Raw genomic sequence first — 16,200 nt, forward strand, 5'->3', positions numbered from 1 at the left:
TACTAACATCTAGAATACGACACTGGCCCAAAATTATAGGTTCATCTATTTTTTCTATTGTAGAATTTCTTGGTGTATCTAAATCGGTTCTTAGACGTATGATGAAAATCGGACTTGAAATCGTATAACGTAATTGGCGCTTAGCTTTATCCTTTAAAACAAATAGCATTTTAGGTCTTTCGGTATCTGCATTTTTTCTAAGATAAGTTACACCTTTACCTACCAGACAGCAGGAAAAATCTCTAGAAACAATAAAATGTCGCTTAGTCAAGTGATGTATAACGCGGTCTAATTGATTCCCATTGTGTTTTCATTTCTTTCAGATTGTATTTTTTTGAAAGTAGCCAATAAAATGGGAGAATTGTTAATCTCTTTGATGACAGCCTTAACATCTTCCATAATAGTAGACATGGTTTTCATTTTTGAAATGTCTTCAATTAACAGAAATATGTTTGCACTTTTCATGAAGTATATTTCTTGCTTTAACCATTGCACTGCCATTGTCGGTTATTATAGCAAAGAATTTTTCAGTACCAACTTTTCTCAAAATTTCATCAATTTTTTCAGCAATATATTCTGCTGTATGTCGACAAATATTTGTTGGCAAAGTTTTATAAAACGCAGGGTTTGGTGTAGTAATAATGAAGTTAAGAATGGATTCGTTCCTTTGATTAAGAGCATTCATTTCTCCAATCTTCATTTTAATGTCTGCATCAACTTTTTCATACTCGGAGTCCAGTAATTTATTTGATACTAAATAACGTGTATGCATTTTGAAAGATGATCTCAAATGTTTGAAAAATGATTACCAGTTATTATTTTCAACAATGGCAAATAGAGTACATGTAGCTTTTCTTTTTCAACTTTTGATGAAAGTTCAATAAAACCATCGAGTGTGGAACTCGATGAGGGTCTGTTAACTTCTGATTCTGATGTTTATGATTCATCCACAATAATTTCATCGTCATCTAAAACTAAAATTTAAGAAAACCGACAGAGGAAGTCATCATGCACGATGAGAAAATTACCTCGCAGAATATTTTCTAGAATATTCTTCTCTTTCGTCATTAAACAATCTAGCGCTGAATAAGAAATAAAACTAGACTAACACTAGCACTAGAACTAACGTTAGAACTAGAAACATTCCGTTTAGCTGTACCTCTCTTAAGACGGTTGGTAGATGGTTGGTAGCGCTAGTTAGCATAAAATATCACTATGTTGCATATTTTTATTGAACTAAAACTAAAACTAACACTAGACCTAGAACTAGAAACATTCGGGTTTAGCCATGCGTCTTTAGACCCGAATGTTTCTAGTTCTAGGTCTAGTGTTAGTTCTAGTTTTGCACTGGCACTATCACTAGAACTAACACAAGACCTAGAACTAGAATCATTCGGATTTAGCCGTCTTGAGAGACGTGCGGCTAAATCCGAATGTTTCTAGTTCTCGGTCTAGTGTTAGTTCTAGTTTTAAATGTTATTTAGCGTTAGATTGTGGTATATTTTTATTAAAAGAAAAGTATATATTCGGATTTAGCCATGCGTCTCTTAAGACAGAAACTCAGAGTTATCATAAGGACGCCATCTTTTCCAAGCAAAACATTTCCTTTACAAAACTACCCAATGCCTATACTATTAAGCTATGTTGCATTTTAGTGATTAAGTGCATAGTAGATTCGTAACTATGTTTACTGTATTCATATATTGCTAGTTATATGAAATTTCCGGTATAAATAACTATTATTAAGTAAGTAGTAATTGTAAAATTAAACATTCTGGTTCACTATTCTGGAGGATCTCTTTCGAACGAGAAACGATCAAAGAATAACGGCGGTGTAAATAATTAGTAGAGATAAACAAACACGCTATATGAGAAGGAAAGGAGATTCTGAAGAAATTTCCGTAGAAATGAGGGCGTTATTTTTGATCGGTTATTTTTTTTCCACGTCAGCGCGGCTGTTGCCGGTAAATTTACGGTGGTAAATTTTCGAAAATAACGTGTTGAAAAATAATCTGTTTTGGCTTATTATGTCTGCTGTATACCCGTTCGATACACGAATAATAACGTAAAGTAAATTCTCGTACCGGAACGTAATTGTGTAAATAATTCCCAAACGTAAATAAACCGTTCAACCGTCGAGATCAAAGTGAATTTTAAATCTTTCGTTATCGCGCCAGGATTTTAGGTGTTTACGTTCCCGTCGATTATTTTAAAATAATAAAAACGTTACGCTCGAACCGCATTAATCTATTTGCGATATTCCGACGTAGACGAATCGAATCGTATTAATTTTACTATCTATCCCGTTTGGCTATTTAGAAATTTCCATTGGCTTCAGTCTCGCTACTTGTGTTTATTTGCTAGAAATTCTTAGTGTAAATGATACCGTCACGTCAATTGCCGAACACTATACAATTATTGGCGCGTATTCAACGAGATCAAAGCAAAGTCGGGAAATCGAAAGTTTTGATTATTTGAATTTCCTACACCGATACTTTGTTTAACATTGTTTTATCCGTCCTTCTTCTTTACATCTACTGTGCGATTAATTTTATTTTCAAAACTTATAAACGTTCAATAAATCAACGTTCAGCTTGTCATCGATGTTTTTATCTCCACTCAAATAACTTTTAGAAATCAATATCCATCTCATGTTAGTTAACGAAAACTTATAAACCATCGACTTGTATTTATACTTTAATACTTATTATTAACAACTAATTACCTACTACTGTAAAAGGAAAACAAGAATCTTGACATTTAAAATCATCGCCGTTTAATTAATACGCGATTCATTAGTGGTTGGTTGTTATTTTCATAGTTAGTTTTGTTGCATAGTATTAATAAAAAAAAGGTAATCGCCTTTAATATAAAGAAAAGCGATTTGTGGTCAACATTAATACATCAATAGATCGGTCGATGGTCATTTAATTGCCATTAGATTTACAATTTAATTATTATAATATAATGGAATTAATTACTATGGAGTTTTTATGTCAAAAGGTCGTTACTACCCGGTAGCTTTTTTAACAAACACAGTTATCGAGTTATTTTGTAATTACAACATGTAATTACTTAATTGTTAAATGTATAGATGAAATGTTTTTAACGCCATGGTTAGATAACGAGGAAATTGAATTTGTCCTTAATGGCGTAAATATTTATTCATTTATTTCGATTTATTTCGATTATCATTAAGATATTAACTTAACGAAATTAACGTTTATAAAGTCGGCTTAACACATTAATTTTACCGAACGGTAATATATTGTGGTAATCAATCAGAGGACGAGAATGTTTAATTAACGCAAAATTAAACGTTAATTATCTTGAAAACTTATTGATTAATTAATTAATACGGATTAAATCACGTCCAGTATAAATACGAATACAAGGTACCATTTTTTACAAAAGTGTCCTTCATATTCTATAATCTTTAAATATTAGTCAAAATATAGTTATTCGATTAAATGAACGATTAGACTCCGTACCAAAGCTTCCAAGACATCAGTACATCCCAACAGATCCATATACCTGCTCATATTCGATTATCTTACCTTTTATCAACATAGTTGTCAAACAACGTGGTCAAACAATGCTGCAACTTCCTAAATTCTGAGTTGAAGTAGCAGGAAGTCTATGCCAGAACCAGGCTAAACGATTGCAGTTGTTTGGGAGAGCCAATAATAATTAAAAAATGCATTCGTTTTCATGAGATTACAAATGAAACGAGGAGTTAAAGAATTAAATAAAGAAATAGACAATTACGAAAGTTTTGGCAATGAGAATAGAAAGTCCTTGTATCAGAACAAAGAGGTGAAACAACTACTCAAATAACCTAATAAAGCTTATTAAAAATACTGAGAACATTGAAAAACATTTTCTAGATCAATGGAAAAAGATACACCCAATAGCAAAATAGAAAACCAAACTTGGATAGATCACTTTACCTCTATACACATCAGAGGAAATATCAGACGAGACCACACCAGACCCACATTATAATAGGTACTTTATATTAAAAAGACAACCCTTGAGAAAACAAACAGCTAAATTAGGAAACAGAAAAGCTCTAGGCCCTATACGTAGTGGCAAATGAACATATAAAGTACGGAGGGGAGCATCTTGCGGAAGAACTTACAAGTCTATTTAGAAAAATATATGAAACGGACCAATTACTATTAGACGTGCTTAGTACAATCTAAATTAGTATTAGTATTACTATTATTACCATTGAATTGTACCTAAAAAAACAAGCAAAACGAGTAGGAAGATTAAATCTTATTTGGTTGAATGGCTGAATGGTTGGAATTCAATGTTGGCATGCTTTGTTAACGAAATCTTGGATTATTTCGTAGACCCATTTGATTACATAACGATAAGCATTGCCAATCAGTCTAACAAATTTGTTTTGACTAAGTTGGATGATTAATTGATTGAAGGGCTTAGTAGAACCATACAGCTGTATCCCGTCACTCCAGATAGGTTTAAGTATAGACTGACAAACTAATCTCTATGATCGCAAATCTGGGAGCATCTACTGACCAACCAATACATTTGTCTATTTCTGAATCTAATCTGCTCAGCTTTCCTGGTACTTTCTGTTCAAGTTGTATTAAGGTGGAAACCGATAATAATGAGATATCCTACAAGAGGCACGGTTAAGTTGCTGTTTGTTCACCCCAACGCATAATTGACGTGGAGCGATTTCAAGCCGTTAAGCTGTATGTAAGCCATGTCCATTTATGAACTTTGTTAAATGCTACTAGAAGTTATTCCATAGTTTCAATCTGGATTGAGGCTTTTACCATAACAACTGTGTCATCAGTAAATGTCTCAAGTACTGCATCTTTTGAGTAACTTCTGCTTGATTCTCCCTGATTGATGTCTACTTCGGCAAGATTGTTTTGAATGTTGTGTATGCCCCTTCATATGACACTCTAAATTGTCTTTCAGAAAGATATGATACCAGTAGTTGACGGTAGTTTCGCGTTAGTTTATTGCCCAGCTTATAAACTAGTCCCTGGAGCTACACCCTTTCAAACGTCTGTGAAACATCCAGGAAATGTGGAGAATAGTATTTTTGCTCTTCAAATACATTCTTAATAACGATTGTCACTCTACGCACTTGATCTATTATAGAAGGATTTAAGACGTTTTTTGAGCATGATTATCTGTGCCGTCTTAAAACATTGCGTGACATAATGATTGCTTTTCTTGACAGTTCTTCTAATAAGCCTGATGAAATTTCATCAATTGGAGCTTTTTTATGATTAATGTTGTTATCGATTTCCAAGGCAATATGAAAATGTATTTAGAAAATGATTTAGATAATACATTAGTTAATTAACTATTTGGGAAATCACTTGTACTCCAAACTGCTCAAAAAACAATTTTTTCGGTTTTTTCATCGTTATTTATCGTTGGTACAGTGCTGTATCGATTTGTGCTAAAACTGTTGTAAAGCAGAAAAAAATTTGTCTTTTTTATATTGAAAGTTTTAATTATAACATAAATCTGGAAAATATATAGTTGCAATTAATTCGCTTGAAGACCAATACATTCTTTCTTGAGGTTTGTGTGCAATACCTTGAGGAATGTTTACTGCAAGAAGTATGTAAATGACATTTTTAGAAACAGATTTATTAGTTTTATCATATGTATCGTCAAAAAAGCATTTGAAAGCTGCCGAAATATCGAAGACGAGTCTTCTAATCAATGAAATATGTACAACCAGGTTTTTCCATAAATATAAATTTTTGTCGAGCTGAATTGGGTTGATCTGTACTAATTTCAATCCAACACTATCCAGTATACATTATCAGATTATCGTCGTCGTTCGAACTCTTCAAATTATTGTAATCAAACTCTTCGTCATCAAAGCTCGATGAAAGCTTGACGAACAAATATCGTAGATTTCTGTGCCTGTTTCCATTGTTGGTTGCCCACTAATAATTCAGGAGATAAGTAATCTAACTGTAATTTTTATTCTTTGTTTACCATATTACATACTTTGTTAAATTCTTGCTAGCATAGAAAACATATTTCGCAGCTTTAGTATAGCATAACTTCTCTTTTTTAAGGTAATACTTCATGTTCATCTCATCTCTTCAAAGACAAAGCGTTGTAGTTAGCTAGCTATTAAAGCATTCTTTCGAGCGCTTCTTATTTATATAGCACAAGTATGCTTCAGCTTCATCATCATGATTATTTTTATTCTTAAATCTTTTTTACAGTAACAAATCGTTTGTATTATTCATAACCCCCAACCTCAAGAAGGAAGTTCATTTGTGGTTTTATAAACTCGAGTTACTATTTTGCTTCTTGATGACCATTTAGTTTGGCGTGTAAAGTATATTTTCATAATACTAGCCCATGCAACTGTAAAACTGTATAAACAGACAATGTGTTTAATGGTCATTTTTTACCCCTACCTCACTTCCAAAACTCCACTCACTTGCGCAGTATCAGCCCTATGTTCTTGAAACTCTCCATAACTGACCTGTCTCTCTTTTGATCACTTGTTGCCTTTCTCCGGAACGCACTTTAGGAACATAACTTTCCACCATCACTTTTAAGTTTCTTGTTCATTCTGAAGAGCAGGTGAAGAAACGTTGTTAAAATACCATGTTTCTCGTTATATCTTGAGTTTCCTAACGGTTCTAAAGCCTTTCATCTCTAATTGAATTTAATGATCGCTATTCTGCCTTCACATTATTAAATTTTTAGAAAAGTTTGGACAACGTTTTTCATCATAAATGTTCACATAATATAATTGCATAAAATCAAATAAATATAAACTTTGTTGTTAAAAAAGTAATCAAATAATATACTTTATATATTGATGATCTTAAAATATCTGATATTCTTAAAATATTTTATAACAATTAATCAATGCAATTATATTCAATGCAAGTTATTAGTTGATGTCTATTACACGCTAATCGATTACAATGTTTACAAATTATTGAATGGTTGTTCTTGATATTAACGGTGTTAGTTATATGTAGAGCTCGGATTTTTATGCAGTCAAATTATAGGAAATATGCGCATAAATATGCAAGCTTTTTATTCAAAATATGCAAAAAATATGCAAAAATATGTGGAAATATGCAAACATATACTATTCTTATAGTTGTTATCAATCTATTTCTATCACATTTTTGTATATTATTATGTTTTGCACTTTTCGCATGTTGTTCTATTTATTTTCTTCCTCTCACACGTTATCTTAAAAAACAATAATTAAAAAGTTAGCCATACATACTCTAACAGATGAAAATTTCATTCTAAGACTATAAAACAGATTCGTATTTTTCATGGTCGATTATCTAGATACATAATATGTAAAAACATATTCCAAGAAGATGGGACATCAAATTTAATATAGTTTTATTTAGTTTTAATTTATCAGTTTTCCATTTTTTTTAACTCCTAGTGTAAGTCTATGAAAAATACAATTTCGGAACAAATCATTGGCAACTCTTCTGAAAACTCTAATTTTTAACTTAAATTTTTGGCTAAACCGCTACGATATAATTAAAAAAAAATACTTACAACTTTAGCACCAGTTTTACAAAATAATTCCTCATTATTTACATAAATTTCGTTCGGGATAACTTTTTATCCACTGGGACACAAGACACGATATCACTTTTGGCATTGTTGTTATAGATTGGTAGATTAATGTTAACTCACACTGAACACAATAACTATGGTTGGGGATTTCTTTAAACTTAAACTCAACAGCGCTAGGGATTCCCCGCATGTTTCTGTAAATCGTTGCAAACTAAAAGGTATGTTCGCATATTTAAAAATCACGCAGTCATTATATTTATTTTATTAAGCAACAAGAAACAAATCTAGTAAAATGACAAAATATGCGAAAATATGCAGTAAAAGGCCGATTTATGCAACAATCAAAAAATTGTAAAAATCTGCAATTTTTTTATTGTACCATCTGCCTTATTTTTATGTAATTCGCCCAGAAACTAATTTTGAAAAAAATACATATTTCAGAAAATAAAGAAGATGCATTTTGCATAAAATCCGAGCCCTAGTTATAAGAGCACCTACATAGCTACACAAACTGGGCAACAAGCACGTAAATAAACGTGAATAGTGAAATTCATTATTATAAAACTCATTTGCGAGTTTTGGTAGCATTTCATGAATACTGCAAATGTAGCCACTAACCTGGGGATATCACAATGGAAGGTATGGTCAACTCTTCGACAGATGGACTCTCAGTAACTTTTTAGTTTTTCAACTATTTCAGAATTTTATATTAGTAAGTTGACTTTTTCTATGCATCCATCATAAATTTTTATACTCTTGTTTTTTCAGTTTTAATTTTGAAACGTTCAAATATTTTTTAACTTTTCTTTAACGATGAAAATCATGTTGTTAAGATTTATTTCTTAAATTCTTTTGTTACAACTTGCCTATCAGGCCTTTAACTTTGTTAAATTTTTGGATTTTTTTTGAAGTTTAAGCTTTAAAGGTTGTTCAATTCTGTCGTATTTTCTATATTTTTTCTCGTGGATCATTTGAGATGTTAATTAAATTCTATTCTCCGGCTACTATCTCGTAATTTGACGGTAATTATTACCATCCTATTGTCTAGTTAATTTTAGTACTAACAAATAATTTGTATACATTTTAGTCGTGCCAGAAGACTGAAAGAAACTAATCTTAATATATGCCCTCCCGAAACTAGTCGCACTGATTTTAAATATTTTATAATAAATATATTTTTATCGTTTTTTCAATTTTTTCTTTCAACCATTACTTTGAACCTCGAATCAAAAATCGCAAGATTAATATGCTTATCGGTCTAAAATTCCCGGCAACGTTACGTTTACATTTCTTGAAGATAGCTGTGATACAAGCACTTTTAATAGTGGCCGGAAAAATAAATTCACGAACACAGTGGTTTAATAGTTTAGTTAACGCACATGTTTAATCATTGCGGCATTCAGACCAAAACAATCATAAGAGTTGTTATTTTTTATTTTATCGATCACATCTTTCACTAATCCTCGGAAAAGACGCTAAACTAGAAGTATCCATCAAGATATAAGTTAGCTGGAATTTCCAGAAAGTAATTATTAAATTGGTTACCAATTATGTTACTCGAGGTAGCGTATCGCTCGTCATTTCTATGCTTATTCACGATGCTCCAGATGGCAGACTTTGGCCAGAGAAGCCTCATTAATGACTTGTAAATTTGCACGCATATTAGCTAATTGGAAGAATATTTAGCCTTGCTTAATACCTGATTTGAAAGGTTATAAAACAGAGACGTTTTTAAAATAATTTGTACGCCAAATGTATTATTGGCGCGCAATAAAAAAACATTCAGAAAAAAACAGTTTGTTTAAAAAATTGTTCCTGTATTTTTAAATAATGGAAATATTTAAACTATTTTTCAACTTAAAATACGTATTAGAGTATAACCCAACGAAACTATTATTAATTTAAATATTATTATTAAATTCCAATATTTGTAGGAGTATGTGCTAAAAATGTAAAAAATCCAAAAAATTTAAATAATTCCTGAACTTTGTATAACGCATAATTTGGCTTAATCAAATGCGCTCTATCATAATGCATTTATGTGCCTGTCACCCTGCATAAAAATAAATAAGTATTTGTTTTCTTGGAAACAAATAAAAATATAATTTTTAAAAACAATTGGAACTTCTACGTATGGGTTACTGAACCGTTACAATATCTGTTTTGTGTTCTTTGGTCGTCCAATATCTTTAGAAGTAAAAATGCTTTTAGTCTTTCATTGATTATGTACAGGGTGTCCCAATTTCGATGTCCGCATAGGCTATCTCCGAAACTAAAAGAGATAGAAAAAAAGTAGCTTACATGTCATGATCTCGTTTTTCGAGAAAATGCTAATGCCGAAAACTATCGGCAAAAACTGAAAATTTCGCGAAAACGACATTCGCCAATATCTCACTTATTATCAAAGATGGAGTATTATAAATAAAACAATATATGGGCAACTTTTTACGAAGAATTCAGTGGCGTAGATAGAATTTGTTTCCCATCTTTTATTTTCGAGATTATTTTCTTCATTATTTTCTTCTGATAACAAATATATATACAGGGTGATTCATAAGTAATGGGCCAAATTGTAAATGTACGTTCAGGAGGCCAAAATAATAATATTTTCATTAACAATAATGGGTCTTAGTCTGCTCCTTACTGAGATACAGGATGTTAAAGCGAAAAAAATAAAATAGATTTTTGTTAATAGATCAGCTACTTTTCTACATAATGACTCATAGTTGACTTATAGTTTTTGTAAGGGTAAACAATAATGTGTGAGAGGATTTGAGTTAACTCGTAGATGTCGCCACATGCGCCATATGAATTAGATGAAATCAGCTACAAATTTTTTATCGCTCATTATTTTACAACATACTTGTTTAATTTGGATAGCCCCATCATTTCTGTAGAAAAAAGCTATACTTCTTTGATCTTGAAAATATTAACGATTTTCGAGATATTTGAATTTTACTAATTCACTACACTACATTTCACGGTGGTCGACGTAGCATTAATCTGTTAAGACACAAGCATGGCATGGAATGTTGACATTTACCTAACCGTAATTGATAATTGATAACAATATTAAACTGAATTTATTGTACGCCAGTTAATAAAACGAAATACAACATTAGAACAGACTTGAACTAAGACCACTTACGACAACTGTTATCAAAACCTACATGTTAATGTTGTGCGAAGTTAAATTAAATTTAAGCTTAATTATGAGCTACTGCAAAAGGTTTTCAACATGACCACCACCAGCATTTATACACGCATTTAACCGTTTGGTTAAGGATTGTCTGACTTTAAAAAATGTAGCAGGATTATTTCGTATTGAATTGGCTGCATCTTGAATTCTATTCCATAACTCGTCTCGTGTATTTATAGTAGGTTCAGCATAGACCATTGATTTCATGTAACCCCACACATGGTGGCCACTGAAATTCACTACCACGTCCAATCCAACGGTGAGGGAATGTTTCATTCAGATGTTCGCGCACAGCACGTGAAAAATGTGGAGGAGCACCGTCTTGCATGAACCACATATTTCTTCTTAGTTGTAATGGAAGATCTCCCAAGAGCTCCATTTAAATTAGGAGGTAATTCAACTGGGCCCAGTAATGTATTGCCTATTACACCGCACCACACATTTATTTTAAACTCGTGCTGGAAATGTCTATCTTTTTTTAAACGAGGGTTTTCGGTTTCCCAGGCATGACTATTTTGCCAATTAAAAACTCCGCGTCTGGTAAAGGTTGCTTCATCCGTGAAAAGAATGTTATTTAGGAATGTTGGATTATTATTCAATTTTCCTTTTAGCCACTGACAAAATTGAACTCTGATTCGATAATCTGTTGGAAGTAAATTTTGCACAGGTATAAAATGATAGGGATATAAATTTTCCTTGTGTAAAATTCTAGTCACGGATGGTTGGCTTATTCCAGTTGCTGCAGACAATCGACGAGTGCTTATTTCAGAATTTTGCGCAATTCTTACCAAAATTTCATCTTCTTGCTGCGGAGTGATAATCTTAGGACGTCCTGTATGATATTTTGGACGAAATGAACCTGTTTCACCCAATCGATTATAAATATTTTGAAATATCTTCCGGTTTGGCTGCCTTCTGTAAGGGTACATTTCACGATATTTTCTGGATGCTGCTTGCCCAGAAAAACGTTCTTGTGCGTAAACGCATAACATGTCTCTCATTTCTTCGTTTGAAAAGTGATTATGTCTCGGCATTTTGATTTATGTTAGGACAAGAATGAATCAGTTTACTTAACAATAAAATGTTTTAAACTATTCATTAAACGTAAAAGCTCATTGACGTTTCATAATTCATATGGCGCATGTGGCGACATCTACGAGTTAACTCAAATCCTCTCACACATTATTGTTTACCCTTACAAAAACTATAAGTCAACTATGAGTCATTATGTAGAAAAGTAGCTGATCTATTAACAAAAATCTATTTTATTTTTTTCGCTTTAACATCCTGTATCTCAGTAAGGAGCAGACTAAGACCCATTATTGTTAATGAAAATATTATTATTTTGGCCTCCTGAACGTACATTTACAATTTGGCCCATTACTTATGAATCACCCTGTATATAGTTTGTTGGGTATATTTCTTATAGTTATTGAATAATTAACAAAAATTCTTTTTGTTCTATCTAAAACTAATGTATATATTTAAAAGTTAATGTTGCTATGGTGATAACCATACATACTATGATGGAACATAATGTATCAAATAATTGCTTAAGTTTGTATTTAAAAATTCGATAACAACTCTGGCATTATGTGCTGGTACGAAGCACCAGCATGTTAAGTGTCAAAGTATAACAAAACTGAATAAAACTTTACAATAAATTTCGAAAATTATAAAAAATGTAACATGATGGAATGCTATATGTTATCAGATAAGAATGCGACGTTAGCCGCGGAATTATATTTCACAAGGTATCCGGAAAGAAGACAACCGCACGCAAGATCTTTCAGCCGATTAGCAGAAAATTTAATGGATTTTTGGTCCTTCCCCAAACCACGTGCAAAAACATACCAAAATGACCTGCAAGAGGATGAAGTCAATGTGCTGGCTTCAGTTGCGATAAATCCATCAACATCTTGCAGAGAAATTGAACATGACGCCTGACTCAAAAGCCGCTGCTCCCGAATATGAAAGAAAAATAAATATAAATCATACAAAGCGGGGCTAGCTCATTATTTACGTGCCGGAGATGTCAATCTAAGATTAAAATTTTGTAGATAATATTTAGAAAAATTAAATAATCTGCTGTTTGTTCAAAATGTTATTTGGACCGATGAAGTCTCTGAGTCTTCAAAGAAGATTCGGGTTCAATGTATGGTGTGCCCTTTTAGATAATAGAATTTTGGCATATAGTATCTACCATAAAAACTTAAACTCAGGTAATGTGATGCCTTAATATATTGAGGTATATTATATTAAGGCAGCACATTGAGCCTTTGGTCGACAATTTGCCATTAAATATGACTCAAATGATATATATTCAATATGACGGAGCACCAGCACATAATGCCAGAGTTGCTAGTGAATTTTTAAATACTACTACAAACTTTGGCAATAATTGGAAACAATGTTTTCCATCATGGTATGATTATCACCATAACAACATTAAGTTTTAAATACATACCATAGTTTTAGAAAGAACAAAAAAAATTGATACATTATGTTCCATCATAGTATGTATGGTTATCACCATAGCAACATTAACTTTTAAATACATACATTAGTTTTAGATAGAACAAAATGAATTTTTGTTAATTATTCAATAACTATAAGAAATATACCCCACAAACTATACAAATTTGTTATCAGAAGAAAATAACAAATCATTTTAGGTCATAGCCAACTACGGTTTCCATTTAAAAAAATAAAGTTTCGTCTAAAATCTCGAAAATAAAAGATGGGAAAAAAATTCTACCTACGCCACTGAATTCTTCGTAAAATGTTGCCCATATAATGTTTTATTTATAATACTCCATCTTTGATAATATGTGAGATATTCGCGATTGTCGTTTTCGCAAAATTTTCTGTTTTTCCGATAGGGCGAAAATAAAAGACGATAGCTGTTCGGAGTTTTCGGCATTAGCATTTTCTCGAAAATGGAAAAGCTTCTCTCTCTGGAAAAACGAGATCATGACATGTAAGCTACTTTTTTCTATCTCTTTTAGTTTCGGAGTTAGCCTATGCGGACATCGAAATTAGGACACCTGTACATACAATAATATTTTGCTTGCATTTGGTATCAAAGCAACTGTGCTGTAATTATTAACTCTTTTTAATAAATTGGTGCAACCAGTGAACCGCACCATTAAGTTGACTATTGTCTTGCACTCCACATTTTTGAGCATAGAGCATGACCACTGATTGTTCTCCCTTGAAGATCTTGGCCACTATGTGATATGGCTCTTTCTATTTCAGAACTTAAATCTTAAACAGTTAATGCACAAATGAGGCTCATCTGCACATCCTTTACAGTAATTCGAATCTTTACTTTAAGTTCCTCGCTACATGCCGCTGATGATTTGTTTTTGTCTCTAACATTGCATAAACCATAAGCAATTGTTCAGCAAAATTTTAATCGTCACATTTTAGTATCACTTGTCAGTTCTTCTAAGTAGTGATTACAATGCTGATGTTTGATCTGTGTGATCAACAGGCGATATTCCAATTCAATCACTTCAATTTGCGAATCTGAATGCTTTGTAAAACGCTTCATTTCGTAGATATCTGTCGGAAATCAATTGCATACTCTTGAATCAGATGTAACCAGTGATGGGCGCTGGGTAAAAACCCGGCAGGTAGGTATTTAAACAGTACATACACAAGTGATACAAGTAAAAATATAACAGATTCGGACAAAAATGTAGAGAAACATGATGAAATGGGCGTTGAAGACGAGGAATTGTCAATGACCGAAGACGTATTATAATCAGGTAACCACCGCTCATTCTTCATTCTTGCGACGATGATCCGCCCAGTTCCACTTGAGCTTTGCCACAATGTTGACCACATCATTTACTCCAGTTCATCTTCGTAGGTCTTCATTTCGTATGTGGTCCCTCAGGGTTACACCCAGCATCGACCTCTACATCTTTCTTTGTGTTACTTTGAGCCTCCTGGTAATGTCCACCGTTAATGTTAAAGTTTCGGAACCGTATGTCATAACCAAAGGAGGAACCACGCATTGATTGAAAGCCTTTCTTTTCAAATATACAGGAATATCTCTCATGAAGATGTCTCTAAGTTTTCTGTAGGCTGCCATGCGATTCTGTTTAGTTGGCTTGTTTGATTATTATCTCTCGATACACGAACCTCATCCCCAAGATATATGGCCGCGATGCGAACCAACTGAGATGAGTACTTTAAGAACGATAGTGGAAAAGACAAGAAAAGATAGAGTTAGGAACAAAATTGTAAGAGAATTTTGTGGATTCGGATATGTCATGAGATTTGCTAGGGGAAAAATAAAAAAAATTAATGAATACTTCCAAAGAATGGAAGAAACCTGGCTGGTTAAGACAAAAGAGACCAAAGATTAGCTAGAAAGAGATCCCGGGAGACCAGGAAGTTGTATTTCCAGCTCTAATAAAACACCATGAATGATGCGTAAAAAACAGGTTACAACCTGAATAAAAGAAGAAGAATAATAAGATCTTAAACGAACTACTTAATTTTCAATTGGAAATCAACAATCTCATCTCACAGAATCTTGGAATCTTGGATTTGATGGAAGTGCAATATGACTAGAAAAGAATCAAACAACAAGAATTAATGAAGCATAAAAATTGAATTTACTCATTAATATTAGATTTATACTCAATTCAGGACATTCAAAGTTGTTTTTCAAGCATTAAAGAAATCGTTAAATATTTTCGAAGAGTATTACGTAAACGAGAATGGTCGGTAGTGAAAATATAAACTTTCCCGATATATATGTACACTTTAAAGCTAAAAACACCAGGAATGTGTATAAATTTGTTAGACAGTTAAGACAAAGGCACAAATCGCACACAGCTCTATGCTGAGATGGAACAGGAAAAATAATATGTGTCTCTATTAAGCATAGAGAAACTGATTTGGAAACAGACAGCAGTCCGTCACACCAAAGAAAGGATAGTGTCATGGAACTTATATCAATCACTGAGGTTCAAAACGCAATCTCTGCGTCAAAACATGGAAAGGCATCAGAGATTAATAACATACCGTCGAAAGTATTCAAGATAGAACTATTCATTATCACCAATATTGATGTTACAGCTTGGAACAAGATTTGTCCTAAATTTTGTTGATATTTAGCCTGACTCTTGCACACGCCTCCTGTATACGTTCAGCATTAGTTTCATCTCTCCAAGGATATTCGAAATAAGGACTATATCGTCCGCGTAGCGCAAATTACTTAGGTATTGCCATCAATTTTTATACCTTTTTGAGTCTAATCCAGTTGTTTAAATGCAGTCTCCAGGACTGTGATGAACAATTTGGGTTCAACATTATATCGCCTTGTCTTACCCCATGCCCAATGGGTATTCGGTCAGTCCTTTTATGCAATTTTACCGTCATTGTAGCATTCTTGTAAATGTTAT

This window comes from Onthophagus taurus, chromosome 11 (assembly GCF_036711975.1).
Source record: "Onthophagus taurus isolate NC chromosome 11, IU_Otau_3.0, whole genome shotgun sequence".
NCBI lineage: Eukaryota > Metazoa > Arthropoda > Insecta > Coleoptera > Scarabaeidae > Onthophagus > Onthophagus taurus.